The 5,579-nt window shown below is 51.9% G+C and overlaps 1 pseudogene; it reads left to right on the forward strand.

Annotated features, from left to right (window-relative positions):
• The first annotated feature begins 4,362 nt into the window (after positions 1–4,362).
• Positions 4,363–5,293, forward strand: LOC115917177 (annotated as a pseudogene).
• The last annotated feature ends 286 nt before the right edge of the window (positions 5,294–5,579 follow it).

The raw sequence follows: 5,579 nt of genomic DNA on the forward strand, positions 1-5,579 counted from the left end.
TCCTGGCCCTCCCCCAGCGCGGCCCATCCTGACACAGCCCCAGCGCAGCCGCTGCAGAAACCTCCATGGTAAAACAGCTCCGGCCGCAAGCACCGAGCCCGGCTGGGGTCACGGAACCATCTGCAGGCCCCGGGTGAGATATGAACTCTGTCAGTGCTTCCATCCTCCCTCGAGGGAGAGAAAAGGACAAAGTGCAGGCACACAGAGGAGCAACATGAAGACACCGAGGTCAGTGAAGAGGAAGTTGAGTCCCAGATGGGAGGGATGAGGAGATGCCTTGATCTTGGGGCTGAAATCCTCTTGTAAAGCTGTGGGGAAGGATGTCATTGATACATCAGACCCTTTTTTCCCCTATAATGCATAGAAAATATGGGGAGATGACTTGTTTAACAAAGGCCTCCATCCTGAAGTAAGCAAATGTTGAAGTAGCTGTGATCCCACGAGAAGTTTGAACACTGAAAGAGAGTGATGAGACCCTGTGCCCTCATGGAGAGAAGAAGAACATCTCTGTTCCCAGAGATGAAGATGATTTCAGAAATAGACGAAGAGAACCTTTGCTTTTGAAAAGCTCATCTTTAAACTAATACCCCGTATGTTGACATGGCCCATTAACACATCCTTGGGAAAGGCTGTGAAAAAATGGGAGGAAATTCACCATTGCACATTTTTCCAGGCACCTGCTATTCATGGAAATTGAGAGCCTCAAGAGAACTGTTTTCTTATGGAGAAATCTCCATAGCAGGAAAGAGAGACTCCTCTCCCTAAGTGAACTGAAGAAAGACTATTCTAGAGATGGTAAACTGACAGAAAATTTTAGGTTTTGTCTCTTTACATTGTCAGTAAGAAAGAAAAGGTTGCAGGGAGAGAAGTGTTCTGAAAGTTTTGATCTGATTCTTATTTCTCTTTCTTTTAGTTACAATTAATAAACTTTTCTTCATACTTTTAACCTTTTAAAGCCCACTTTGCCTTTCTCCTAATCCTATCTCACAGCAAGAAATGAGTATTCATATTTTACTGAGTGCACTGGTAATTAACCAACACTGAAAAATTGATGCATTGGCTGAGAAATCTCAAATTGGTGAACCAAAACCACTACAGAAACCTTCCTGATGTACTGCATGAGAGCAGAGGGAAATCAAGGCAGAGCCATGGTTTGTCAGGACTTGCCTGATCCTAATGAGCCCCGTGGTGCATTTGGAGTGAGCCCTGGAACCTCAGGGCCTGAGAGGAGATTGCACAAACCTTTCCAGGAGTCCAAGTCAGAGGACACAACCAAAGTGTCTCAGAGCACTAATGGGTCCCACTGAGGCCCATCCCCAACACAGGCTCCTCATGGACTCCTTGGAGGAGAGAATTGGAGGCCAGGATGGCACAAAAACTTCTCAAAGACTCAGTGTAGAAAGGAGAATCCAAAGTACCTTAAAATCCTTGAGTATCTCAAAGTATTAATGATCCCCACTGAGTGTCAGTACAAAGCTCTCAAGGGACTCGTTAAAGCAGATAATTGGGGCCATGATTGCACAAACCTCTCACAGAGTCTGGATCAAAAGGGAAACACCAAGTACCTTAAAATAACTGAAGTACCTTGAAGCATTAATGAGCCCACTGAGTGTTGTTACTGACAAAGCCTCTCCAGGGACTGATTACAGCAGATAATTGGAGGCCATGATTGCACAAACCTCTCACAGACTCCAAGGCAAAAGCAAAACCCGAAATCCTTTGAAAAACCTGCAGAGAGACTCCCGGCACAGAGGCAGCTCCTGGCAAGGGCAGCGCTGCAGAGAGACAGCTCTGGCCAGGAGCAGCTCCTGTGCACAGCCCAGCAGGGCTGGGGCACTGCCTGCAGCCAGCCCGGGCACAGCACAGAGGCACAGAGGGGTTAAACTCAGCCTGGGCTGGGAGCACAGAGCAGAACTCACTCGGGGCTCACTGGAGCAGAAACCATCCCAGGTTTGAAACAGTCATTCCCTGGCTGTGGGAAGAGAAGCTGCAGTTCCTGCAGGGATCTCCTGGAGCTGGCACATCCCACGGCTTTCAGGAGCTTTCAGGAGGACTCTCAGAGCTGCTCCAGGGCAGGGCTGTGCCCCAGGGCAGGGCTGGCTTTCGCTGCTGCCCCAGCCCAGGCACAGCCCAAGGCAGCTCCTGTTGCCAGGCTCTGCTGCAGGGCTGAGCAGCCGGGGCTGCAGCCAGGGGTGCCCAGGGCTGTCCTGCAGAGCAGGCTCCTGCAGCCCAGGGCGCTGTGCTGGGGCAGGGACTCTGCTGCCTGCCAGGGACAGCTCTCAGCCGGCCCGGGGAGCTGCTCCCAGCGCTGGGGAGAAGCTCTGGGGGGAAGGAGCCGCCCTGAGCAGGGCAGGGGCTGCTGCTGAGAGGGGCTGGCTGGGGCAGGGCTGCTCCCAGCTCCAGACCAGCCTGGGCACAGCTCCGGAGGGCACTTCCCAAAGAAGGTAAGCCTGGGATTGCTGGAAAGGTCAGGAGCTTTCCTGAGAGTGATTTCAATTTCCTGCTTGGAGAGGGATGGGAAAGTTGGGGTGGTGACAAGATTTTTGCTTTTTATACATTTTTGTATATTCATAGCTCTGTAAATTACTATTATATAGTTACAAAACTATAATCCTTACTTTATTCTATTAAACACCTAATTAACTCTATTTAACTCTTAACTAAGTCTATTTAACCACTATATATACTTATATAACTGTAATCCCTAATTAACTCTAGTACATTTCCTAACCTTTCTCTTCGATTTTAGAACACTAAGCTGACTGTCTAAATACATTCCTGAAATACTGTATAGTCTTATTATCAGAAAGTGGACCTACAAGAACATTTTATTTTTTCACCAGAATGTGAGCAGTCATAACAAAGAGTGAAGGCAAAGAAGCCTTTGGTCTTATTCCAACGGGTTGAGCAAGGGGTGTGTAACTGGGGAAACTGATCCTCCTATTGGATGTTCCTGTTAAATACCCTAATTAATTAACCTTAATAAATTGTTGAAATCAGGCCTGAGGTGTGCCCCATCTCCACTGGGACACCTGGAAGCTTCCAATTAATGTCTGGTTTTTACTTTACTGTTTTAACACTGCTGCAAGGGTTTTTTTTCTCTTTTGCTTATAGACAACAGGGGGATGAGAGAAGCAGAACAGGAGTTGTAATGCCAGAATCACAGAACATTCTGAGTTGAAAGGGACACACAGGATCATCCAAGGAATGTTTGAACATTTGCAGAGACTCCAGAACTGTAACTTTGGGTGGTCAGTCTCTCTGCTGGGAGCCTCCCAAAGGGCCCTCAGCCCTCCTCAGCCCTGGGCAGCAGCAGCATCACCTCTGCAGGGGCCCAGCAGGGGCTCTCCTGAGCTGCCCTTGCCCAGCTGCACACAGAGCCTGCCCCAGCCAGGGCCCTGCACACAGGCAGGTTTCTGTAGGGCCCCAGCCAGGGCACACAGGCTGGGATGGGCTCTGTGAGCGCTGGCAGGGACAGGGCTCCTCTCAGGAGGGAATGTCCAGGCCCAGGGAGATGCTCAGGGCAGGAGAGGGGGCTGAAGAGAGCAGGGCTGGGGGCAGGAGGGCACTGTGGGTGTGTGGGAGGTGCCAGGCACAGCTGGGCACGGGAACACTGTCCTGAGTGCCCGGCTGTCTCTGCCCTGCCCTCTCAGGCACAGCACCACAACATCTTCTCTTGGTTCTGCCCTGCCCTGATATTGTCACTGTTATCTGCTGCTCCCAGGGAGGCTCTGGCATTGGCAGCAGCTGAGTCAGGCACTGCCCTTGGCATTCCTGCCAGGCAGGGCTGTCCATGGGAATGGGGTGTCCAAGCTTCCCTGGCACCTGTGGGGCTGTGGGCAGAGCAGTCCATGGGAAAGGGGAATGAGCTGAGCCCCCTCCCTGAGATCCCATCATGGGCACAGCCAGGGATCTCCTTGCTGTGCCCTTCCAGGCTCTGAGCTGCCCTCCTGGGTGCAAATCTGTGCCAGAGCCTCTGGGAGTTCCCTGAATGTCCCAGGGGAAGGGCAGAGCTGACCCAGAGCTGAGGAAATGCTGCTGGGTTTGCCCAGGGGAGCTGTGATTGTGTCCTTGGCACAGGGCAGGGGTGCTGAGACCTTTGCCCAGAGACCTTGGCAAAGAGGGTGAGACATTCAGGGATCCCTCTGCTCTGGGCAGGGTCTGGTTTATCCCAGGGTGACCCGGGAGTGTGATTGTGCTCTGATTGCAGCCAAAGGTTCTCCCAGAGCAGGAACAAGGCTGGGTGAGTCCCAGCTGTAGGGACAGTCTGCAGGGAATGGCCCAGGTTTGGCTCCAAGCAGCCTCTCCTGACTTGTCACTGTCCTTTCTCCATGAACAGGTGCCCATGTGCAGCCCCAGCAAATGTCCAACAGCAGCTCCATCAGGCACTTCCTCCTGCTGGCATTGGCAGACACGCGGCAGCTGCAGCTCCTGCACTTCTGCCTCTTGCTGGGCATCTCCCTGGCTGCCCTCCTGGGCAACGGCCTCATCATCAGCGCCGTAGCCTGCGGCCACCACCTGCACACGCCCATGTTCTTCTTCCTGCTCAACCTGGCCCTCAGCGACCTGGGCTCCATCTGCACCACTGTCCCCAAAGCCATGCACAATTCCCTCTGGGACACCAGGGACATCTCCTACACAGGATGTGCTGCTCAGCTCTTTTTCTTTATGTTCTTCATCTCAGCAGAATTTTCCCTCCTGACCATCATGTGCTACGACCGCTACGTGTCCATCTGCAAACCCCTGCACTACGGGACCCTCCTGGGCAGCAGAGCTTGTGCCCACATGGCAGCAACTGCCTGGGCCAGTGCCTTTCTCTATTCACTGCTGCACACGGCCAATACATTTTCCCTGCCCCTGTGCCATGGCAATGCCCTGGGCCAGTTCTTCTGCGAGGTACCCCAGATCCTCAAGCTCTCCTGCTCCAATTCCCACTTCAGGGAACTGGGGCTTCTTGCTGTAAGTGCCTGTTTAGGTTTTGGTTGTTTTGTGTTCATTGTTTTCTCCTATGTGCAGATCTTCAGGGCTGTGCTGAGGATCCCCTCTGAGCAGGGACGGCACAAAGCCTTTTCCACCTGCCTCCCTCACCTGGCTGTGGTCTCCCTGTTCCTCAGCACTGGCATATTTGCCTACCTGAAGCCCCCCCATGTCCTCCCCATCCCTGGATCTGGCCCTGTCAGTTCTGTACTCGGTGGTGCCTCCAGCCCTGAACCCCCTCATCTACAGCCTGAGGAACCAGGAGCTCAAGACTGCAATTTGGAGACTGATGACTGGATGGTTTCAAGAACATTAAACTGCTGGTGAATTTCTGCCAATCACTTGTAATAAAAGTAATCTTTGATACTTCTTGTTAATTTAGTTGTGGGGTTTTTTTCTTTGATTTATTTTTTTCATGTTGACCACAAAGTAAAGCCATTGTTTGTGCCATTTCTCCTTTTGTTTCTCTCCACCTTCCCTGTGGCCACAGACTGTGTCAATGAGGGGCTGCACTCTCAATGGCTTTAAACAAACTAAAGGATCTTCCAGCAAAGTTTTCTGCACTGATCCCCTTGTGTTGCCTTCTCTGGAGCTGCAGCAGC

This window comes from Camarhynchus parvulus, unplaced genomic scaffold (assembly GCF_901933205.1).
Source record: "Camarhynchus parvulus unplaced genomic scaffold, STF_HiC, whole genome shotgun sequence".
Taxonomy (NCBI): domain Eukaryota; kingdom Metazoa; phylum Chordata; class Aves; order Passeriformes; family Thraupidae; genus Camarhynchus; species Camarhynchus parvulus.